Source organism: Hyla sarda, unplaced genomic scaffold (genome assembly GCF_029499605.1).
Source record: "Hyla sarda isolate aHylSar1 unplaced genomic scaffold, aHylSar1.hap1 scaffold_1525, whole genome shotgun sequence".
NCBI classification, from domain to species: Eukaryota; Metazoa; Chordata; class Amphibia; order Anura; family Hylidae; genus Hyla; species Hyla sarda.
Genome location: NW_026608160.1, coordinates 22,849 through 47,434, shown reverse-complemented (window position 1 = coordinate 47,434; position 24,586 = coordinate 22,849). Strand labels below are relative to the sequence as shown.

Here is a 24,586-nt window from a genome sequence, read left to right as displayed (position 1 = left end):
CACTACCTGATGCATCAGAAGGTGCGAGGCCCTTGCTAAATTCTGTGCACAGACTTTGAGATCTATGCTTTAGACTGTATCTAAACCTGCTCCAACATGGACTGACATTCTGGCCTACTTTCAGCCGATGCGACTTGTCTGTCGCTGAACAGTCGCTTTTTATGTATTCAGCACCTATGTATAATGTTGTAAAAATGCTCTAGAAGCTAAAGTCGCAGAAATGTCACACATATTTGGCCTGCAACTTTCTGTGCGACAAATTCAGACAGGAAAAATCAGTATAAATCCTTAGAAAATTATCCCCCAGTGTCTCCATCTGCTGGCGGTATTGAATAAGCATTGCTGCACTGATGGGGTATGCATTAGACGAAAAAAAAGAAGAAAAAGAAGAATAATACGCCCAGAAAAGAGGCGAAAAGGAGAAAAACGTAAAAAAACGTGAAAAAAAAGTAAGAGGAAGAGAAGGGAAAAAAAGGTGGAAATGGGTTTAAAAGTGATTTCGGCGGAGAAATATATATATATATATATATATATATATATATATATATATATATATACGCGCACACACACACATATATATAAACGTATTCTCCGTTGAGATATTGCAGCCGCTGCTGTGTCCAGGCCCAGGAGCCTTAGCACTGTGCTGTGATGTCACTCAATACCACTGACATCACTAGGTGTAAACAACATCTCTCCTTTGCTGTGTATGTGACTATGGAGCTGTTTGGTGATGTCGTCTATTATGGCCTTCATAGAAGCAACAGGAGATTGTTGCATCCATCTAGAACCCTCAGAACTACAGTGCTATGATGTCACTCACTTCCACAGGCCTTGCAGAGTGTAAACAACAACAACCCAGCTTTGTTGTGTATGTAACCATAGGGATTGTGATGTCACCTAGAACCTTCACAGCAGCGACAGCTTTATGAGGAGCATCAGCACTGCTCTGCCTGAGCAGAACCATCACCGCCATAGGTTGTCAAATAACCCGGATTTAACCCACACAGGTAAGTCCAATGGGGTGCAGGCATGTCCTCTATGCTTACAGCTTCCCGTGGGTGTTGGTTTGATACCGTTTGGGGACAGCCAAGGAGGCATCTGCAGGCAACAAAGGTAGGTGTGTGCTTGTGTGTGTGTTTCCTATGCAGATCCTAAGCCCAGTGTCACATGCAAGTAGGAGGAGTAAGAAGGGTTCCTGGCAAATCCGGGTTATGGATTGCATTTAAAAAGGCCCCGTGGGAGTGCAATGGGCCCCTGTCTTGCTGCTTAGCAATAATGGTATGGGTTTAGGTTCTGCTGTGTGTACTGGTGGTTGACTGCCCCCCAGCCCAGAGTGTGCATGGAAAATTGTCTGGCAGCCTCCCTGACAGCAAGCAGTGATAGTGCCCATGAAGGGGACCTTGTTGGGCCCGCCCCTTTCGGCCTTTTGGCTAAGATCAAGTGTAGTATCTGTTCTTATCAGTTTAATATCTGATACGTCCCCTATCTGGGGACCATATATTAAATGGATTTTTGAGAACGGGGGCCGATTTCGAAGCTTGCTTCCGTCGCCCTATGCATTGACCCGATATGGCAGTATCTTCGGGTACAGTGCACCACCCCCTTACAGGGTTAAAAAGAAAGATTCCTACTTTCATTGCTACCTGCTTGCTGGCTAGCCAGCTAGCCAGCCCTGTGGGCCTTGCTGCTGCTGCTGCTGCTGCTGCTGCAGCCAAAAAACAAAAGGTGGTGCTGCTGCTGCTTCTGCTGCTTCTGCTTGTGTCTGGCCGCTGTTGGAGCGTCCAGGCACAGGACTTCTGCTGCTGCTGACTAAATGGCCTCCTTAATTGGATCATTTGAGTAGCCAGCACACCTGTGCAGGTAGGGCATGACATGATAGGCAGCTGCCTTGATAGCGGGTGGGTGCTGAATGTTCCTAATTGACAAAATAAGATTAATGCTTATGAAGAAATATAAAATCTCATCCCTTCCCCAATATCGCGCCACACCCCTACCCCTTAATTCCCTGGTTGAACTTGATGGACATATGTCTTTTTTCGACCGTACTAACTATGTAACTATGTAACATAACATGGGGGGGTCTCCTGGCTGTTCACACAGGTGTGTCATTGCTGTACATTGACCATGCATTGCTTCTGTGGTATTGCAAAGGCAAAGACAAATGCTTCCAGCCATCCATTGCACTAATGGATTGGTCATCAGCTGGCTGTCTATGTCCCGCATCAATATAGACCAAAGTACAGAGGGTTAGGCTATGCTATAGTGCACCTACCTGATGCATCAGAAGGTGCGAGGCCCTTGCTAAATTCTGTGCACAGACTTTGAGATCTATGCTTTAGACTGTATCTAAACCTGCTCCAACATGGACTGACATTCTGGCCTACTTTCAGCCGATGCGACTTGTCTGTCGCTGAACAGTCGCTTTTTATGTATTCAGCACCTATGTATAATGTTGTAAAAATGCTCTAGAAGCTAAAGTCGCAGAAATGTCACACATATTTGGCCTGCAACTTTCTGTGCGACAAATTCAGACAGGAAAAATCAGTATAAATCCTTAGAAAATTATCCCCCAGTGTCTCCATCTGCTGGCGGTATTGAATAAGCATTGCTGCACTGATGGGGTATGCATTAGACGAAAAAAAAGAAGAAAAAGAAGAATAATACGCCCAGAAAAGAGGCGAAAAGGAGAAAAACGTAAAAAAACGTGAAAAAAAAGTAAGAGGAAGAGAAGGGAAAAAAAGGTGGAAATGGGTTTAAAAGTGATTTCGGCGGAGAAATATATATATATATATATATATATATATATATATATATATATATATATATATATATACGCGCACACACACACATATATATAAACGTATTCTCCGTTGAGATATTGCAGCCGCTGCTGTGTCCAGGCCCAGGAGCCTTAGCACTGTGCTGTGATGTCACTCAATACCACTGACATCACTAGGTGTAAACAACATCTCTCCTTTGCTGTGTATGTGACTATGGAGCTGTTTGGTGATGTCGTCTATTATGGCCTTCATAGAAGCAACAGGAGATTGTTGCATCCATCTAGAACCCTCAGAACTACAGTGCTATGATGTCACTCACTTCCACAGGCCTTGCAGAGTGTAAACAACAACAACCCAGCTTTGTTGTGTATGTAACCATAGGGATTGTGATGTCACCTAGAACCTTCACAGCAGCGACAGCTTTATGAGGAGCATCAGCACTGCTCTGCCTGAGCAGAACCATCACCGCCATAGGTTGTCAAATAACCCGGATTTAACCCACACAGGTAAGTCCAATGGGGTGCAGGCATGTCCTCTATGCTTACAGCTTCCCGTGGGTGTTGGTTTGATACCGTTTGGGGACAGCCAAGGAGGCATCTGCAGGCAACAAAGGTAGGTGTGTGCTTGTGTGTGTGTTTCCTATGCAGATCCTAAGCCCAGTGTCACATGCAAGTAGGAGGAGTAAGAAGGGTTCCTGGCAAATCCGGGTTATGGATTGCATTTAAAAAGGCCCCGTGGGAGTGCAATGGGCCCCTGTCTTGCTGCTTAGCAATAATGGTATGGGTTTAGGTTCTGCTGTGTGTACTGGTGGTTGACTGCCCCCCAGCCCAGAGTGTGCATGGAAAATTGTCTGGCAGCCTCCCTGACAGCAAGCAGTGATAGTGCCCATGAAGGGGACCTTGTTGGGCCCGCCCCTTTCACGGTTATCGCTTCTCGGCCTTTTGGCTAAGATCAAGTGTAGTATCTGTTCTTATCAGTTTAATATCTGATACGTCCCCTATCTGGGGACCATATATTAAATGGATTTTTGAGAACGGGGGCCGATTTCGAAGCTTGCTTCCGTCGCCCTATGCATTGACCCGATATGGCAGTATCTTCGGGTACAGTGCACCACCCCCTTACAGGGTTAAAAAGAAAGATTCCTACTTTCATTGCTACCTGCTTGCTGGCTAGCCAGCTAGCCAGCCCTGTGGGCCTTGCTGCTGCTGCTGCTGCTGCTGCTGCAGCCAAAAAACAAAAGGTGGTGCTGCTGCTGCTTCTGCTGCTTCTGCTTGTGTCTGGCCGCTGTTGGAGCGTCCAGGCACAGGACTTCTGCTGCTGCTGACTAAATGGCCTCCTTAATTGGATCATTTGAGTAGCCAGCACACCTGTGCAGGTAGGGCATGACATGATAGGCAGCTGCCTTGATAGCGGGTGGGTGCTGAATGTTCCTAATTGACAAAATAAGATTAATGCTTATGAAGAAATATAAAATCTCATCCCTTCCCCAATATCGCGCCACACCCCTACCCCTTAATTCCCTGGTTGAACTTGATGGACATATGTCTTTTTTCGACCGTACTAACTATGTAACTATGTAACATAACATGGGGGGGTCTCCTGGCTGTTCACACAGGTGTGTCATTGCTGTACATTGACCATGCATTGCTTCTGTGGTATTGCAAAGGCAAAGACAAATGCTTCCAGCCATCCATTGCACTAATGGATTGGTCATCAGCTGGCTGTCTATGTCCCGCATCAATATAGACCAAAGTACAGAGGGTTAGGCTATGCTATAGTGCACCTACCTGATGCATCAGAAGGTGCGAGGCCCTTGCTAAATTCTGTGCACAGACTTTGAGATCTATGCTTTAGACTGTATCTAAACCTGCTCCAACATGGACTGACATTCTGGCCTACTTTCAGCCGATGCGACTTGTCTGTCGCTGAACAGTCGCTTTTTATGTATTCAGCACCTATGTATAATGTTGTAAAAATGCTCTAGAAGCTAAAGTCGCAGAAATGTCACACATATTTGGCCTGCAACTTTCTGTGCGACAAATTCAGACAGGAAAAATCAGTATAAATCCTTAGAAAATTATCCCCCAGTGTCTCCATCTGCTGGCGGTATTGAATAAGAATTGCTGCACTGATGGGGTATGCATTAGACGAAAAAAAAGAAGAAAAAGAAGAATAATACGCCCAGAAAAGAGGCGAAAAGGAGAAAAACGTAAAAAAACGTGAAAAAAAAGTAAGAGGAAGAGAAGGGAAAAAAAGGTGGAAATGGGTTTAAAAGTGATTTCGGCGGAGAATATATATATATATATATATATATATATATATATATATATATACGCGCACACACACACATATATATAAACGTATTCTCCGTTGAGATATTGCAGCCGCTGCTGTGTCCAGGCCCAGGAGCCTTAGCACTGTGCTGTGATGTCACTCAATACCACTGACATCACTAGGTGTAAACAACATCTCTCCTTTGCTGTGTATGTGACTATGGAGCTGTTTGGTGATGTCGTCTATTATGGCCTTCATAGAAGCAACAGGAGATTGTTGCATCCATCTAGAACCCTCAGAACTACAGTGCTATGATGTCACTCACTTCCACAGGCCTTGCAGAGTGTAAACAACAACAACCCAGCTTTGTTGTGTATGTAACCATAGGGATTGTGATGTCACCTAGAACCTTCACAGCAGCGACAGCTTTATGAGGAGCATCAGCACTGCTCTGCCTGAGCAGAACCATCACCGCCATAGGTTGTCAAATAACCCGGATTTAACCCACACAGGTAAGTCCAATGGGGTGCAGGCATGTCCTCTATGCTTACAGCTTCCCGTGGGTGTTGGTTTGATACCGTTTGGGGACAGCCAAGGAGGCATCTGCAGGCAACAAAGGTAGGTGTGTGCTTGTGTGTGTGTTTCCTATGCAGATCCTAAGCCCAGTGTCACATGCAAGTAGGAGGAGTAAGAAGGGTTCCTGGCAAATCCGGGTTATGGATTGCATTTAAAAAGGCCCCGTGGGAGTGCAATGGGCCCCTGTCTTGCTGCTTAGCAATAATGGTATGGGTTTAGGTTCTGCTGTGTGTACTGGTGGTTGACTGCCCCCCAGCCCAGAGTGTGCATGGAAAATTGTCTGGCAGCCTCCCTGACAGCAAGCAGTGATAGTGCCCATGAAGGGGACCTTGTTGGGCCCGCCCCTTTCACGGTTATCGCTTCTCGGCCTTTTGGCTAAGATCAAGTGTAGTATCTGTTCTTATCAGTTTAATATCTGATACGTCCCCTATCTGGGGACCATATATTAAATGGATTTTTGAGAACGGGGGCCGATTTCGAAGCTTGCTTCCGTCGCCCTATGCATTGACCCGATATGGCAGTATCTTCGGGTACAGTGCACCACCCCCTTACAGGGTTAAAAAGAAAGATTCCTACTTTCATTGCTACCTGCTTGCTGGCTAGCCAGCTAGCCAGCCCTGTGGGCCTTGCTGCTGCTGCTGCTGCTGCTGCAGCCAAAAAACAAAAGGTGGTGCTGCTGCTGCTTCTGCTGCTTCTGCTTGTGTCTGGCCGCTGTTGGAGCGTCCAGGCACAGGACTTCTGCTGCTGCTGACTAAATGGCCTCCTTAATTGGATCATTTGAGTAGCCAGCACACCTGTGCAGGTAGGGCATGACATGATAGGCAGCTGCCTTGATAGCGGGTGGGTGCTGAATGTTCCTAATTGACAAAATAAGATTAATGCTTATGAAGAAATATAAAATCTCATCCCTTCCCCAATATCGCGCCACACCCCTACCCCTTAATTCCCTGGTTGAACTTGATGGACATATGTCTTTTTTCGACCGTACTAACTATGTAACTATGTAACATAACATGGGGGGGTCTCCTGGCTGTTCACACAGGTGTGTCATTGCTGTACATTGACCATGCATTGCTTCTGTGGTATTGCAAAGGCAAAGACAAATGCTTCCAGCCATCCATTGCACTAATGGATTGGTCATCAGCTGGCTGTCTATGTCCCGCATCAATATAGACCAAAGTACAGAGGGTTAGGCTATGCTATAGTGCACCTACCTGATGCATCAGAAGGTGCGAGGCCCTTGCTAAATTCTGTGCACAGACTTTGAGATCTATGCTTTAGACTGTATCTAAACCTGCTCCAACATGGACTGACATTCTGGCCTACTTTCAGCCGATGCGACTTGTCTGTCGCTGAACAGTCGCTTTTTATGTATTCAGCACCTATGTATAATGTTGTAAAAATGCTCTAGAAGCTAAAGTCGCAGAAATGTCACACATATTTGGCCTGCAACTTTCTGTGCGACAAATTCAGACAGGAAAAATCAGTATAAATCCTTAGAAAATTATCCCCCAGTGTCTCCATCTGCTGGCGGTATTGAATAAGCATTGCTGCACTGATGGGGTATGCATTAGACGAAAAAAAAGAAGAAAAAGAAGAATAATACGCCCAGAAAAGAGGCGAAAAGGAGAAAAACGTAAAAAAACGTGAAAAAAAAGTAAGAGGAAGAGAAGGGAAAAAAAGGTGGAAATGGGTTTAAAAGTGATTTCGGCGGAGAAATATATATATATATATATATATATATATATATATATATATATATACGCGCACACACACACATATATATAAACGTATTCTCCGTTGAGATATTGCAGCCGCTGCTGTGTCCAGGCCCAGGAGCCTTAGCACTGTGCTGTGATGTCACTCAATACCACTGACATCACTAGGTGTAAACAACATCTCTCCTTTGCTGTGTATGTGACTATGGAGCTGTTTGGTGATGTCGTCTATTATGGCCTTCATAGAAGCAACAGGAGATTGTTGCATCCATCTAGAACCCTCAGAACTACAGTGCTATGATGTCACTCACTTCCACAGGCCTTGCAGAGTGTAAACAACAACAACCCAGCTTTGTTGTGTATGTAACCATAGGGATTGTGATGTCACCTAGAACCTTCACAGCAGCGACAGCTTTATGAGGAGCATCAGCACTGCTCTGCCTGAGCAGAACCATCACCGCCATAGGTTGTCAAATAACCCGGATTTAACCCACACAGGTAAGTCCAATGGGGTGCAGGCATGTCCTCTATGCTTACAGCTTCCCGTGGGTGTTGGTTTGATACCGTTTGGGGACAGCCAAGGAGGCATCTGCAGGCAACAAAGGTAGGTGTGTGCTTGTGTGTGTGTTTCCTATGCAGATCCTAAGCCCAGTGTCACATGCAAGTAGGAGGAGTAAGAAGGGTTCCTGGCAAATCCGGGTTATGGATTGCATTTAAAAAGGCCCCGTGGGAGTGCAATGGGCCCCTGTCTTGCTGCTTAGCAATAATGGTATGGGTTTAGGTTCTGCTGTGTGTACTGGTGGTTGACTGCCCCCCAGCCCAGAGTGTGCATGGAAAATTGTCTGGCAGCCTCCCTGACAGCAAGCAGTGATAGTGCCCATGAAGGGGACCTTGTTGGGCCCGCCCCTTTCACGGTTATCGCTTCTCGGCCTTTTGGCTAAGATCAAGTGTAGTATCTGTTCTTATCAGTTTAATATCTGATACGTCCCCTATCTGGGGACCATATATTAAATGGATTTTTGAGAACGGGGGCCGATTTCGAAGCTTGCTTCCGTCGCCCTATGCATTGACCCGATATGGCAGTATCTTCGGGTACAGTGCACCACCCCCTTACAGGGTTAAAAAGAAAGATTCCTACTTTCATTGCTACCTGCTTGCTGGCTAGCCAGCTAGCCAGCCCTGTGGGCCTTGCTGCTGCTGCTGCTGCTGCTGCTGCAGCCAAAAAACAAAAGGTGGTGCTGCTGCTGCTTCTGCTGCTTCTGCTTGTGTCTGGCCGCTGTTGGAGCGTCCAGGCACAGGACTTCTGCTGCTGCTGACTAAATGCCTCCTTAATTGGATCATTTGAGTAGCCAGCACACCTGTGCAGGTAGGGCATGACATGATAGGCAGCTGCCTTGATAGCGGGTGGGTGCTGAATGTTCCTAATTGACAAAATAAGATTAATGCTTATGAAGAAATATAAAATCTCATCCCTTCCCCAATATCGCGCCACACCCCTACCCCTTAATTCCCTGGTTGAACTTGATGGACATATGTCTTTTTTCGACCGTACTAACTATGTAACTATGTAACATAACATGGGGGGGTCTCCTGGCTGTTCACACAGGTGTGTCATTGCTGTACATTGACCATGCATTGCTTCTGTGGTATTGCAAAGGCAAAGACAAATGCTTCCAGCCATCCATTGCACTAATGGATTGGTCATCAGCTGGCTGTCTATGTCCCGCATCAATATAGACCAAAGTACAGAGGGTTAGGCTATGCTATAGTGCACCTACCTGATGCATCAGAAGGTGCGAGGCCCTTGCTAAATTCTGTGCACAGACTTTGAGATCTATGCTTTAGACTGTATCTAAACCTGCTCCAACATGGACTGACATTCTGGCCTACTTTCAGCCGATGCGACTTGTCTGTCGCTGAACAGTCGCTTTTTATGTATTCAGCACCTATGTATAATGTTGTAAAAATGCTCTAGAAGCTAAAGTCGCAGAAATGTCACACATATTTGGCCTGCAACTTTCTGTGCGACAAATTCAGACAGGAAAAATCAGTATAAATCCTTAGAAAATTATCCCCCAGTGTCTCCATCTGCTGGCGGTATTGAATAAGCATTGCTGCACTGATGGGGTATGCATTAGACGAAAAAAAAGAAGAAAAAGAAGAATAATACGCCCAGAAAAGAGGCGAAAAGGAGAAAAACGTAAAAAAACGTGAAAAAAAAGTAAGAGGAAGAGAAGGGAAAAAAAGGTGGAAATGGGTTTAAAAGTGATTTCGGCGGAGAATATATATATATATATATATATATATATATATATATATATATATACGCGCACACACACACATATATATAAACGTATTCTCCGTTGAGATATTGCAGCCGCTGCTGTGTCCAGGCCCAGGAGCCTTAGCACTGTGCTGTGATGTCACTCAATACCACTGACATCACTAGGTGTAAACAACATCTCTCCTTTGCTGTGTATGTGACTATGGAGCTGTTTGGTGATGTCGTCTATTATGGCCTTCATAGAAGCAACAGGAGATTGTTGCATCCATCTAGAACCCTCAGAACTACAGTGCTATGATGTCACTCACTTCCACAGGCCTTGCAGAGTGTAAACAACAACAACCCAGCTTTGTTGTGTATGTAACCATAGGGATTGTGATGTCACCTAGAACCTTCACAGCAGCGACAGCTTTATGAGGAGCATCAGCACTGCTCTGCCTGAGCAGAACCATCACCGCCATAGGTTGTCAAATAACCCGGATTTAACCCACACAGGTAAGTCCAATGGGGTGCAGGCATGTCCTCTATGCTTACAGCTTCCCGTGGGTGTTGGTTTGATACCGTTTGGGGACAGCCAAGGAGGCATCTGCAGGCAACAAAGGTAGGTGTGTGCTTGTGTGTGTGTTTCCTATGCAGATCCTAAGCCCAGTGTCACATGCAAGTAGGAGGAGTAAGAAGGGTTCCTGGCAAATCCGGGTTATGGATTGCATTTAAAAAGGCCCCGTGGGAGTGCAATGGGCCCCTGTCTTGCTGCTTAGCAATAATGGTATGGGTTTAGGTTCTGCTGTGTGTACTGGTGGTTGACTGCCCCCCAGCCCAGAGTGTGCATGGAAAATTGTCTGGCAGCCTCCCTGACAGCAAGCAGTGATAGTGCCCATGAAGGGGACCTTGTTGGGCCCGCCCCTTTCACGGTTATCGCTTCTCGGCCTTTTGGCTAAGATCAAGTGTAGTATCTGTTCTTATCAGTTTAATATCTGATACGTCCCCTATCTGGGGACCATATATTAAATGGATTTTTGAGAACGGGGGCCGATTTCGAAGCTTGCTTCCGTCGCCCTATGCATTGACCCGATATGGCAGTATCTTCGGGTACAGTGCACCACCCCCTTACAGGGTTAAAAAGAAAGATTCCTACTTTCATTGCTACCTGCTTGCTGGCTAGCCAGCTAGCCAGCCCTGTGGGCCTTGCTGCTGCTGCTGCTGCTGCTGCTGCAGCCAAAAAACAAAAGGTGGTGCTGCTGCTTCTGCTGCTTCTGCTTGTGTCTGGCCGCTGTTGGAGCGTCCAGGCACAGGACTTCTGCTGCTGCTGACTAAATGGCCTCCTTAATTGGATCATTTGAGTAGCCAGCACACCTGTGCAGGTAGGGCATGACATGATAGGCAGCTGCCTTGATAGCGGGTGGGTGCTGAATGTTCCTAATTGACAAAATAAGATTAATGCTTATGAAGAAATATAAAATCTCATCCCTTCCCCAATATCGCGCCACACCCCTACCCCTTAATTCCCTGGTTGAACTTGATGGACATATGTCTTTTTTCGACCGTACTAACTATGTAACTATGTAACATAACATGGGGGGGTCTCCTGGCTGTTCACACAGGTGTGTCATTGCTGTACATTGACCATGCATTGCTTCTGTGGTATTGCAAAGGCAAAGACAAATGCTTCCAGCCATCCATTGCACTAATGGATTGGTCATCAGCTGGCTGTCTATGTCCCGCATCAATATAGACCAAAGTACAGAGGGTTAGGCTATGCTATAGTGCACCTACCTGATGCATCAGAAGGTGCGAGGCCCTTGCTAAATTCTGTGCACAGACTTTGAGATCTATGCTTTAGACTGTATCTAAACCTGCTCCAACATGGACTGACATTCTGGCCTACTTTCAGCCGATGCGACTTGTCTGTCGCTGAACAGTCGCTTTTTATGTATTCAGCACCTATGTATAATGTTGTAAAAATGCTCTAGAAGCTAAAGTCGCAGAAATGTCACACATATTTGGCTGCAACTTTCTGTGCGACAAATTCAGACAGGAAAAATCAGTATAAATCCTTAGAAAATTATCCCCCAGTGTCTCCATCTGCTGGCGGTATTGAATAAGCATTGCTGCACTGATGGGGTATGCATTAGACGAAAAAAAAGAAGAAAAAGAAGAATAATACGCCCAGAAAAGAGGCGAAAAGGAGAAAAACGTAAAAAAACGTGAAAAAAAAGTAAGAGGAAGAGAAGGGAAAAAAAGGTGGAAATGGGTTTAAAAGTGATTTCGGCGGAGAATATATATATATATATATATATATATATATATATATATATATATATATATACGCGCACACACACACATATATATAAACGTATTCTCCGTTGAGATATTGCAGCCGCTGCTGTGTCCAGGCCCAGGAGCCTTAGCACTGTGCTGTGATGTCACTCAATACCACTGACATCACTAGGTGTAAACAACATCTCTCCTTTGCTGTGTATGTGACTATGGAGCTGTTTGGTGATGTCGTCTATTATGGCCTTCATAGAAGCAACAGGAGATTGTTGCATCCATCTAGAACCCTCAGAACTACAGTGCTATGATGTCACTCACTTCCACAGGCCTTGCAGAGTGTAAACAACAACAACCCAGCTTTGTTGTGTATGTAACCATAGGGATTGTGATGTCACCTAGAACCTTCACAGCAGCGACAGCTTTATGAGGAGCATCAGCACTGCTCTGCCTGAGCAGAACCATCACCGCCATAGGTTGTCAAATAACCCGGATTTAACCCACACAGGTAAGTCCAATGGGGTGCAGGCATGTCCTCTATGCTTACAGCTTCCCGTGGGTGTTGGTTTGATACCGTTTGGGGACAGCCAAGGAGGCATCTGCAGGCAACAAAGGTAGGTGTGTGCTTGTGTGTGTGTTTCCTATGCAGATCCTAAGCCCAGTGTCACATGCAAGTAGGAGGAGTAAGAAGGGTTCCTGGCAAATCCGGGTTATGGATTGCATTTAAAAAGGCCCCGTGGGAGTGCAATGGGCCCCTGTCTTGCTGCTTAGCAATAATGGTATGGGTTTAGGTTCTGCTGTGTGTACTGGTGGTTGACTGCCCCCCAGCCCAGAGTGTGCATGGAAAATTGTCTGGCAGCCTCCCTGACAGCAAGCAGTGATAGTGCCCATGAAGGGGACCTTGTTGGGCCCGCCCCTTTCACGGTTATCGCTTCTCGGCCTTTTGGCTAAGATCAAGTGTAGTATCTGTTCTTATCAGTTTAATATCTGATACGTCCCCTATCTGGGGACCATATATTAAATGGATTTTTGAGAACGGGGGCCGATTTCGAAGCTTGCTTCCGTCGCCCTATGCATTGACCCGATATGGCAGTATCTTCGGGTACAGTGCACCACCCCCTTACAGGGTTAAAAAGAAAGATTCCTACTTTCATTGCTACCTGCTTGCTGGCTAGCCAGCTAGTCAGCCCTGTGGGCCTTGCTGCTGCTGCTGCTGCTGCTGCTGCAGCCAAAAAACAAAAGGTGGTGCTGCTGCTGCTTCTGCTGCTTCTGCTTGTGTCTGGCCGCTGTTGGAGCGTCCAGGCACAGGACTTCTGCTGCTGCTGACTAAATGGCCTCCTTAATTGGATCATTTGAGTAGCCAGCACACCTGTGCAGGTAGGGCATGACATGATAGGCAGCTGCCTTGATAGCGGGTGGGTGCTGAATGTTCCTAATTGACAAAATAAGATTAATGCTTATGAAGAAATATAAAATCTCATCCCTTCCCCAATATCGCGCCACACCCCTACCCCTTAATTCCCTGGTTGAACTTGATGGACATATGTCTTTTTTCGACCGTACTAACTATGTAACTATGTAACATAACATGGGGGGGTCTCCTGGCTGTTCACACAGGTGTGTCATTGCTGTACATTGACCATGCATTGCTTCTGTGGTATTGCAAAGGCAAAGACAAATGCTTCCAGCCATCCATTGCACTAATGGATTGGTCATCAGCTGGCTGTCTATGTCCCGCATCAATATAGACCAAAGTACAGAGGGTTAGGCTATGCTATAGTGCACCTACCTGATGCATCAGAAGGTGCGAGGCCCTTGCTAAATTCTGTGCACAGACTTTGAGATCTATGCTTTAGACTGTATCTAAACCTGCTCCAACATGGACTGACATTCTGGCCTACTTTCAGCCGATGCGACTTGTCTGTCGCTGAACAGTCGCTTTTTATGTATTCAGCACCTATGTATAATGTTGTAAAAATGCTCTAGAAGCTAAAGTCGCAGAAATGTCACACATATTTGGCCTGCAACTTTCTGTGCGACAAATTCAGACAGGAAAAATCAGTATAAATCCTTAGAAAATTATCCCCCAGTGTCTCCATCTGCTGGCGGTATTGAATAAGCATTGCTGCACTGATGGGGTATGCATTAGACGAAAAAAAAGAAGAAAAAGAAGAATAATACGCCCAGAAAAGAGGCGAAAAGGAGAAAAAACTTAAAAAAACGTGAAAAAAAAGTAAGAGGAAGAGAAGGGAAAAAAAGGTGGAAATGGGTTTAAAAGTGATTTCGGCGGAGAATATATATATATATATATATATATATATATATATATATATATATATATATACGCGCACACACACACATATATATAAACGTATTCTCCGTTGAGATATTGCAGCCGCTGCTGTGTCCAGGCCCAGGAGCCTTAGCACTGTGCTGTGATGTCACTCAATACCACTGACATCACTAGGTGTAAACAACATCTCTCCTTTGCTGTGTATGTGACTATGGAGCTGTTTGGTGATGTCGTCTATTATGGCCTTCATAGAAGCAACAGGAGATTGTTGCATCCATCTAGAACCCTCAGAACTACAGTGCTATGATGTCACTCACTTCCACAGGCCTTGCAGAGTGTAAACAACAACAACCCAGCTTTGTTGTGTATGTAACCATAGGGATTGTGATGTCACCTAGAACCTTCACAGCAGCGACAGCTTTATGAGGAGCATCAGCACTGCTCTGCCTGAGCAGAACCATCACCGCCATAGGTTGTCAAATAACCCGGATTTAACCCACACAGGTAAGTCCAATGGGGTGCAGGCATGTCCTCTATGCTTACAGCTTCCCGTGGGTGTTGGTTTGATACCGTTTGGGGACAGCCAAGGAGGCATCTGCAGGCAACAAAGGTAGGTGTGTGCTTGTGTGTGTGTTTCCTATGCAGATCCTAAGCCCAGTGTCACATGCAAGTAGGAGGAGTAAGAAGGGTTCCTGGCAAATCCGGGTTATGGATTGCATTTAAAAAGGCCCCGTGGGAGTGCAATGGGCCCCTGTCTTGCTGCTTAGCAATAATGGTATGGGTTTAGGTTCTGCTGTGTGTACTGGTGGTTGACTGCCCCCCAGCCCAGAGTGTGCATGGAAAATTGTCTGGCAGCCTCCCTGACAGCAAGCAGTGATAGTGCCCATGAAGGGGACCTTGTTGGGCCCGCCCCTTTCACGGTTATCGCTTCTCGGCCTTTTGGCTAAGATCAAGTGTAGTATCTGTTCTTATCAGTTTAATATCTGATACGTCCCCTATCTGGGGACCATATATTAAATGGATTTTTGAGAACGGGGGCCGATTTCGAAGCTTGCTTCCGTCGCCCTATGCATTGACCCGATATGGCAGTATCTTCGGGTACAGTGCACCACCCCCTTACAGGGTTAAAAAGAAAGATTCCTACTTTCATTGCTACCTGCTTGCTGGCTAGCCAGCTAGCCAGCCCTGTGGGCCTTGCTGCTGCTGCTGCTGCTGCTGCAGCCAAAAAACAAAAGGTGGTGCTGCTGCTGCTTCTGCTGCTTCTGCTTGTGTCTGGCCGCTGTTGGAGCGTCCAGGCACAGGACTTCTGCTGCTGCTGACTAAATGGCCTCCTTAATTGGATCATTTGAGTAGCCAGCACACCTGTGCAGGTAGGGCATGACATGATAGGCAGCTGCCTTGATAGCGGGTGGGTGCTGAATGTTCCTAATTGACAAAATAAGATTAATGCTTATGAAGAAATATAAAATCTCATCCCTTCCCCAATATCGCGCCACACCCCTACCCCTTAATTCCCTGGTTGAACTTGATGGACATATGTCTTTTTTCGACCGTACTAACTATGTAACTATGTAACATAACATGGGGGGGTCTCCTGGCTGTTCACACAGGTGTGTCATTGCTGTACATTGACCATGCATTGCTTCTGTGGTATTGCAAAGGCAAAGACAAATGCTTCCAGCCATCCATTGCACTAATGGATTGGTCATCAGCTGGCTGTCTATGTCCCGCATCAATATAGACCAAAGTACAGAGGGTTAGGCTATGCTATAGTGCACCTACCTGATGCATCAGAAGGTGCGAGGCCCTTGCTAAATTCTGTGCACAGACTTTGAGATCTATGCTTTAGACTGTATCTAAACCTGCTCCAACATGGACTGACATTCTGGCCTACTTTCAGCCGATGCGACTTGTCTGTCGCTGAACAGTCGCTTTTTATGTATTCAGCACCTATGTATAATGTTGTAAAAATGCTCTAGAAGCTAAAGTCGCAGAAATGTCACACATATTTGGCCTGCAACTTTCTGTGCGACAAATTCAGACAGGAAAAATCAGTATAAATCCTTAGAAAATTATCCCCCAGTGTCTCCATCTGCTGGCGGTATTGAATAAGCATTGCTGCACTGATGGGGTATGCATTAGACGAAAAAAAAGAAGAAAAAGAAGAATAATACGCCCAGAAAAGAGGCGAAAAGGAGAAAAACGTAAAAAAACGTGAAAAAAAAGTAAGAGGAAGAGAAGGGAAAAAAAGGTGGAAATGGGTTTAAAAGTGATTTCGGCGGAGAAATATATATATATATATATATATATATATATATATATATATATACGCGCACACACACACATATATATAAACGTATTCTCCGTTGAGATATTGCAGCCGCTGCTGTGTCCAGGCCCAGGAGCCTTAGCACTGTGCTGTGATGTCACTCAATACCACTGACATCACTAGGTGTAAACAACATCTCTCCTTTGCTGTGTATGTGACTATGGAGCTGTTTGGTGATGTCGTCTATTATGGCCTTCATAGAAGCAACAGGAGATTGTTGCATCCATCTAGAACCCTCAGAACTACAGTGCTATGATGTCACTCACTTCCACAGGCCTTGCAGAGTGTAAACAACAACAACCCAGCTTTGTTGTGTATGTAACCATAGGGATTGTGATGTCACCTAGAACCTTCACAGCAGCGACAGCTTTATGAGGAGCATCAGCACTGCTCTGCCTGAGCAGAACCATCACCGCCATAGGTTGTCAAATAACCCGGATTTAACCCACACAGGTAAGTCCAATGGGGTGCAGGCATGTCCTCTATGCTTACAGCTTCCCGTGGGTGTTGGTTTGATACCGTTTGGGGACAGCCAAGGAGGCATCTGCAGGCAACAAAGGTAGGTGTGTGCTTGTGTGTGTGTTTCCTATGCAGATCCTAAGCCCAGTGTCACATGCAAGTAGGAGGAGTAAGAAGGGTTCCTGGCAAATCCGGGTTATGGATTGCATTTAAAAAGGCCCCGTGGGAGTGCAATGGGCCCCTGTCTTGCTGCTTAGCAATAATGGTATGGGTTTAGGTTCTGCTGTGTGTACTGGTGGTTGACTGCCCCCCAGCCCAGAGTGTGCATGGAAAATTGTCTGGCAGCCTCCCTGACAGCAAGCAGTGATAGTGCCCATGAAGGGGACCTTGTTGGGCCCGCCCCTTTCACGGTTATCGCTTCTCGGCCTTTTGGCTAAGATCAAGTGTAGTATCTGTTCTTATCAGTTTAATATCTGATACGTCCCCTATCTGGGGACCATATATTAAATGGATTTTTGAGAACGGGGGCCGATTTCGAAGCTTGCTTCCGTCGCCCTATGCATTGACCCAATATGGCAGTATCTTCGGGTACAGTGCACCACCCCCTTACAGGGTTAAAAAGAAAGATTCCTACTTTCATTGCTACCTGCTTGCTGGCTAGCCAGCTAGCCAGCCCTGTGGGCCTTGCTGCTGCTGCTGCTGCTGCTGCTGCAGCCAAAAAACAAAAGGTGGTGCTGCTGCTGCTTCTGCTGCTTCTGCTTGTGTCTGGCCGCTGTTGGAGCGTCCAGGCACAGGACTTCTGCTGCTGCTGACTAAATGGCCTCCTTAATTGGATCATTTGAGTAGCCAGCACACCTGTGCAGGTAGGGCATGACATGATAGGCAGCTGCCTTGATAGCGGGTGGGTGCTGAATGTTCCTAATTGACAAAATAAGATTAATGCTTATGAAGAAATATAAAATCTCATCCCTTCCCCAATATCGCGCCACACCCCTACCCCTTAATTCCCTGGTTGAACTTGATGGACATATGTCTTTTTTCGACCGTACTAACTATGTAACTATGTAACATAACATGGGGGGGTCTCCTGGCTGTTCACACAGGTGTGTCATTGCTGTACATTGACCATGCATTGCTTCTGTGGTATTGCAAAGGCAAAGACAAATGCTTCCAGCCATCCATTGCACTAATGGATTGGTCATCAGCTGGCTGTCTATGTCCCGCATCAATATAGACCAAAGTACAGAGGGTTAGGCTATGCTATAGTGCACCTACCTGATGCATCAGAAGGTGCGAGGCCCTTGCTAAATTCTGTGCACAGACTTTGAGATCTATGCTTTAGACTGTATCTAAACCTGCTCCAACATGGACTGACATTCTGGCCTACTTTCAGCCGATGCGACTTGTCTGTCGCTGAACAGTCGCTTTTTATGTATTCAGCACCTATGTATAATGTTGTAAAAATGCTCTAGAAGCTAAAGTCGCAGAAATGTCACACATATTTGGCCTGCAACTTTCTGTGCGACAAATTCAGACAGGAAAAATCAGTATAAATCCTTAGAAAATTATCCCCCAGTGTCTCCATCTGCTGGCGGTATTGAATAAGCATTGCTGCACTGATGGGGTATGCATTAGACGAAAAAAAAGAAGAAAAAGAAGAATAATACGCCCAGAAAAGAGGCGAAAAGGAGAAAAACGTAAAAAAACGTGAAAAAAAAGTAAGAGGAAGAGAAGGGAAAAAAAGGTGGAAATGGGTTTAAAAGTGATTTCGGCGGAGAATATATATATATATATATATATATATATATATATATATATATATATACGCGCACACACACACATATATATAAACGTATTCTCCGTTGAGATATTGCAGCCGCTGCTGTGTCCAGGCCCAGGAGCCTTAGCACTGTGCTGTGATGTCACTCAATACCACTGACATCACTAGGTGTAAACAACATCTCTCCTTTGCTGTGTATGTGACTATGGAGCTGTTTGGTGATGTCGTCTATTATGGCCTTCATAGAAGCAACAGGAGATTGTTGCATCCATCTAGAACCCTCAGAACTACAGTGCTATAATGTCAATCACTTCAACAGGCCTTGCAGAGTGTAAACAACAACAACCCAGCTTTGTTGTGTATGTAACCATAGGGATTGTGATGTCACCTAGAACCTTCACAGCAGCGACAGCTTTATGAGGAGCATCAGCACTGCTCTGCCTGAGCAGAACCATCACCGCCATAGGTTGTCAAATAACCCGGATTTAACCCACACAGGTAAGTCCAATGGGGTGCAGGCATGTCCTCTATGCTTACAGCTTCCCGTGGGTGTTGGTTTGATACCGTTTGGGGACAGCCAAGGAGGCATCTGCAGGCAACAAAGGTAGGTGTGTGCTTGTGTGTGTGTTTCCTATGCAGATCCTAAGCCCAGTGTCACATGCAAGTAGGAGGAGTAAGAAGGGTTCCTGGCAAATCCGGGTTATGGATTGCATTTAAAAAGGCCCCGTGGGAGTGCAATGGGCCCCTGTCTTGCTGCTTAGCAATAATGGTATGGGTTTAGGTTCTGCTGTGTGTACTGGTGGTTGACTGCCCCCCAGCCCAGAGTGTGCATGGAAAATTGTCTGGCAGCCTCCCTGACAGCAAGCAGTGATAGTGCCCATGAAGGGGACCTTGTTGGGCCCGCCCCTTTCACGGTTATCGCTTCTCGGCCTTTTGGCTAAGATCAAGTGTAGTATCTGTTCTTATCAGTTTAATATCTGATACGTCCCCTATCTGGGGACCATATATTAAATGGATTTTTGAGAACGGGGGCCGATTTCGAAGCTTGCTTCCGTCGCCCTATGCATTGACCCGATATGGCAGTATCTTCGGGTACAGTGCACCACCCCCTTACAGGGTTAAAAAGAAAGATTCTTACTTTCATTGCTACCTGCTTGCTGGCTAGCCAGCTAGCCAGCCCTGTGGGCCTTGCTGCTGCTGCTGCTGCTGCTGCTGCAGCCAAAAAACAAAAGGTGGTGCTGCTGCTGCTTCTGCTGCTTCTGCTTGTGTCTGGCCGCTGTTGGAGCGTCCAGGCACAGGACTTCTGCTGCTGCTGACTAAATGGCCTCCTTAATTGGATCATTTGAGTAGCCAGCACACCTGTGCAGGTAGGGCATGACATGATAGGCAGCTGCCTTGATAGCGGGTGGGTGCTGAATGTTCCTAATTGACAAAATAAGATTAATGCTTATGAAGAAATATAAAATCTCATCCCTTCCCCAATATCGCGCCACACCCCTACCCCTTAATTCCCTGGTTGAACTTGATGGACATATGTCTTTTTTCGACCGTACTAACTATGTAACTATGTAACATAACATGGGGGGGTCTCCTGGCTGTTCACACAGGTGTGTCATTGCTGTACATTGACCATGCATTGCTTCTGTGGTATTGCAAAGGCAAAGACAAATGCTTCCAGCCATCCATTGCACTAATGGATTGGTCATCAGCTGGCTGTCTATGTCCCGCATCAATATAGACCAAAGTACAGAGGGTTAGGCTATGCTATAGTGCACCTACCTGATGCATCAGAAGGTGCGAGGCCCTTGCTAAATTCTGTGCACAGACTTTGAGATCTATGCTTTAGACTGTATCTAAACCTGCTCCAACATGGACTGACATTCTGGCCTACTTTCAGCCGATGCGACTTGTCTGTCGCTGAACAGTCGCTTTTTATGTATTCAGCACCTATGTATAATGTTGTAAAAATGCTCTAGAAGCTAAAGTCGCAGAAATGTCACACATATTTGGCCTGCAACTTTCTGTGCGACAAATTCAGACAGGAAAAATCAGTATAAATCCTTAGAAAATTATCCCCCAGTGTCTCCATCTGCTGGCGGTATTGAATAAGCATTGCTGCACTGATGGGGTATGCATTAGACGAAAAAAAAGAAGAAAAAGAAGAATAATACGCCCAGAAAAGAGGCGAAAAGGAGAAAAACGTAAAAAAACGTGAAAAAAAAGTAAGAGGAAGAGAAGGGAAAAAAAGGTGGAAATGGGTTTAAAAGTGATTTCGGCGGAGAAATATATATATATATATATATATATATATATATATATATATATATATATATATACGCGCACACACACACATATATATAAACGTATTCTCCGTTGAGATATTGCAGCCGCTGCTGTGTCCAGGCCCAGGAGCCTTAGCACTGTGCTGTGATGTCACTCAATACCACTGACATCACTAGGTGTAAACAACATCTCTCCTTTGCTGTGTATGTGACTATGGAGCTGTTTGGTGATGTCGTCTATTATGGCCTTCATAGAAGCAACAGGAGATTGTTGCATCCATCTAGAACCCTCAGAACTACAGTGCTATGATGTCACTCACTTCCACAGGCCTTGCAGAGTGTAAACAACAACAACCCAGCTTTGTTGTGTATGTAACCATAGGGATTGTGATGTCACCTAGAACCTTCACAGCAGCGACAGCTTTATGAGGAGCATCAGCACTGCTCTGCCTGAGCAGAACCATCACCGCCATAGGTTGTCAAATAACCCGGATTTAACCCACACAGGTAAGTCCAATGGGGTGCAGGCATGTCCTCTATGCTTACAGCTTCCCGTGGGTGTTGGTTTGATACCGTTTGGGGACAGCCAAGGAGGCATCTGCAGGCAACAAAGGTAGGTGTGTGCTTGTGTGTGTGTTTCCTATGCAGATCCTAAGCCCAGTGTCACATGCAAGTAGGAGGAGTAAGAAGGGTTCCTGGCAAAATCCGGGTTATGGATTGCATTTAAAAAGGCCCCGTGGGAGTGCAATGGGCCCCTGTCTTGCTGCTTAGCAATAATGGTATGGGTTTAGGTTCTGCTGTGTGTACTGGTGGTTGACTGCCCCCCAGCCCAGAGTGTGCATGGAAAATTGTCTGGCAGCCTCCCTGACAGCAAGCAGTGATAGTGCCCATGAAGGGGACCTTGTTGGGCCCGCCCCTTTCACGGTTATCGCTTCTCGGCCTTTTGGCTAAGATCAAGTGTAGTATCTGTTCTTATCAGTTTAATATCTGATACGTCCCCTATCTGGGGACCATATATTAAATGGATTTTTGAGAACGGGGGCCGATTTCGAAGCTTGCTTCCGTCGCCCTATGCATTGACCCGATATGGCAGTATCTTCGGGTACAGTGCACCACCCCCTTACAGGGTTAAAAAGAAAGATTCCTACTTTCATTGCTACCTGCTTGCTGGCTAGCCAGCTAGCCAGCCCTGTGGGCCTTGCTGCTGCTGCTGCTGCTGCTGCAGCCAAAAAACAAAAGGTGGTGCTGCTGCTGCTTCTGCTGCTTCTGCTTGTGTCTGGCCGCTGTTGGAGCGTCCAGGCACAGGACTTCTGCTGCTGCTGACTAAATGGCCTCCTTAATTGGATCATTTGAGTAGCCAGCACACCTGTGCAGGTAGGGCATGACATGATAGGCAGCTGCCTTGATAGCGGGTGGGTGCTGAATGTTCCTAATTGACAAAATAAGATTAATGCTTATGAAGAAATATAAAATCTCATCCCTTCCCCAATATCGCGCCACACCCCTACCCCTTAATTCCCTGGTTGAACTTGATGGACATATGTCTTTTTTCGACCGTACTAACTATGTAACTATGTAACATAACATGGGGGGGTCTCCTGGCTGTTCACACAGGTGTGTCATTGCTGTACATTGACCATGCATTGCTTCTGTGGTATTGCAAAGGCAAAGACAAATGCTTCCAGCCATCCATTGCACTAATGGATTGGTCATCAGCTGGCTGTCTATGTCCCGCATCAATATAGACCAAAGTACAGAGGGTTAGGCTATGCTATAGTGCACCTACCTGATGCATCAGAAGGTGCGAGGCCCTTGCTAAATTCTGTGCACAGACTTTGAGATCTATGCTTTAGACTGTATCTAAACCTGCTCCAACATGGACTGACATTCTGGCCTACTTTCAGCCGATGCGACTTGTCTGTCGCTGAACAGTCGCTTTTTATGTATTCAGCACCTATGTATAATGTTGTAAAAATGCTCTAGAAGCTAAAGTCGCAGAAATGTCACACATATTTGGCCTGCAACTTTCTGTGCGACAAATTCAGACAGGAAAAATCAGTATAAATCCTTAGAAAATTATCCCCCAGTGTCTCCATCTGCTGGCGGTATTGAATAAGCATTGCTGCACTGATGGGGTATGCATTAGACGAAAAAAAAGAAGAAAAAGAAGAATAATACGCCCAGAAAAGAGGCGAAAAGGAGAAAAACGTAAAAAAACGTGAAAAAAAAGTAAGAGGAAGAGAAGGGAAAAAAAGGTGGAAATGGGTTTAAAAGTGATTTCGGCGGAGAAATATATATATATATATATATATATATATATATATATATATATATACGCGCACACACACACATATATATAAACGTATTCTCCGTTGAGATATTGCAGCCGCTGCTGTGTCCAGGCCCAGGAGCCTTAGCACTGTGCTGTGATGTCACTCAATACCACTGACATCACTAGGTGTAAACAACATCTCTCCTTTGCTGTGTATGTGACTATGGAGCTGTTTGGTGATGTCGTCTATTATGGCCTTCATAGAAGCAACAGGAGATTGTTGCATCCATCTAGAACCCTCAGAACTACAGTGCTATGATGTCACTCACTTCCACAGGCCTTGCAGAGTGTAAACAACAACAACCCAGCTTTGTTGTGTATGTAACCATAGGGATTGTGATGTCACCTAGAACCTTCACAGCAGCGACAGCTTTATGAGGAGCATCAGCACTGCTCTGCCTGAGCAGAACCATCACCGCCATAGGTTGTCAAATAACCCGGATTTAACCCACACAGGTAAGTCCAATGGGGTGCAGGCATGTCCTCTATGCTTACAGCTTCCCGTGGGTGTTGGTTTGATACCGTTTGGGGACAGCCAAGGAGGCATCTGCAGGCAACAAAGGTAGGTGTGTGCTTGTGTGTGTGTTTCCTATGCAGATCCTAAGCCCAGTGTCACATGCAAGTAGGAGGAGTAAGAAGGGTTCCTGGCAAATCCGGGTTATGGATTGCATTTAAAAAGGCCCCGTGGGAGTGCAATGGGCCCCTGTCTTGCTGCTTAGCAATAATGGTATGGGTTTAGGTTCTGCTGTGTGTACTGGTGGTTGACTGCCCCCCAGCCCAGAGTGTGCATGGAAAATTGTCTGGCAGCCTCCCTGACAGCAAGCAGTGATAGTGCCCATGAAGGGGACCTTGTTGGGCCCGCCCCTTTCACGGTTATCGCTTCTCGGCCTTTTGGCTAAGATCAAGTGTAGTATCTGTTCTTATCAGTTTAATATCTGATACGTCCCCTATCTGGGGACCATATATTAAATGGATTTTTGAGAACGGGGGCCGATTTCGAAGCTTGCTTCCGTCGCCCTATGCATTGACCCGATATGGCAGTATCTTCGGGTACAGTGCACCACCCCCTTACAGGGTTAAAAAGAAAGATTCCTACTTTCATTGCTACCTGCTTGCTGGCTAGCCAGCTAGCCAGCCCTGTGGGCCTTGCTGCTGCTGCTGCTGCTGCTGCAGCCAAAAAACAAAAGGTGGTGCTGCTGCTGCTG

The 24,586-nt window shown here is 45.9% G+C and overlaps 11 non-coding genes across 11 annotated transcripts; all 11 read left to right on the top strand.

Annotated features, from left to right (window-relative positions):
• Positions 1-1,413: 1,413 nt before the first annotated feature.
• Positions 1,414-1,604, top strand: LOC130309341 (U2 spliceosomal RNA). Its single transcript, XR_008858019.1, has one exon. It is a non-coding gene; the product is annotated as a U2 spliceosomal RNA (small nuclear RNA).
• Positions 1,605-3,708: 2,104 nt separating this feature from the next.
• LOC130309317 (U2 spliceosomal RNA) lies at positions 3,709-3,899 on the top strand. The gene has a single exon (XR_008857997.1). It is a non-coding gene; the product is annotated as a U2 spliceosomal RNA (small nuclear RNA).
• Positions 3,900-5,988: 2,089 nt separating this feature from the next.
• Positions 5,989-6,179, top strand: LOC130309316 (U2 spliceosomal RNA). The gene has a single exon (XR_008857996.1). It is a non-coding gene; the product is annotated as a U2 spliceosomal RNA (small nuclear RNA).
• A 2,089-nt stretch (positions 6,180-8,268) lies between these two features.
• On the top strand, positions 8,269-8,459 carry LOC130309315 (U2 spliceosomal RNA). Its single transcript, XR_008857995.1, has one exon. It is a non-coding gene; the product is annotated as a U2 spliceosomal RNA (small nuclear RNA).
• A 2,090-nt stretch (positions 8,460-10,549) lies between these two features.
• On the top strand, positions 10,550-10,740 carry LOC130309313 (U2 spliceosomal RNA). Its single transcript, XR_008857993.1, has one exon. It is a non-coding gene; the product is annotated as a U2 spliceosomal RNA (small nuclear RNA).
• A 2,093-nt stretch (positions 10,741-12,833) lies between these two features.
• On the top strand, positions 12,834-13,024 carry LOC130309312 (U2 spliceosomal RNA). The gene has a single exon (XR_008857992.1). It is a non-coding gene; the product is annotated as a U2 spliceosomal RNA (small nuclear RNA).
• Positions 13,025-15,122: 2,098 nt separating this feature from the next.
• Positions 15,123-15,313, top strand: LOC130309311 (U2 spliceosomal RNA). The gene has a single exon (XR_008857991.1). It is a non-coding gene; the product is annotated as a U2 spliceosomal RNA (small nuclear RNA).
• A 2,087-nt stretch (positions 15,314-17,400) lies between these two features.
• LOC130309339 (U2 spliceosomal RNA) lies at positions 17,401-17,591 on the top strand. The gene has a single exon (XR_008858018.1). It is a non-coding gene; the product is annotated as a U2 spliceosomal RNA (small nuclear RNA).
• A 2,093-nt stretch (positions 17,592-19,684) lies between these two features.
• On the top strand, positions 19,685-19,875 carry LOC130309310 (U2 spliceosomal RNA). Its single transcript, XR_008857990.1, has one exon. It is a non-coding gene; the product is annotated as a U2 spliceosomal RNA (small nuclear RNA).
• A 2,101-nt stretch (positions 19,876-21,976) lies between these two features.
• On the top strand, positions 21,977-22,167 carry LOC130309309 (U2 spliceosomal RNA). The gene has a single exon (XR_008857989.1). It is a non-coding gene; the product is annotated as a U2 spliceosomal RNA (small nuclear RNA).
• A 2,089-nt stretch (positions 22,168-24,256) lies between these two features.
• LOC130309307 (U2 spliceosomal RNA) lies at positions 24,257-24,447 on the top strand. The gene has a single exon (XR_008857988.1). It is a non-coding gene; the product is annotated as a U2 spliceosomal RNA (small nuclear RNA).
• The last annotated feature ends 139 nt before the right edge of the window (positions 24,448-24,586 follow it).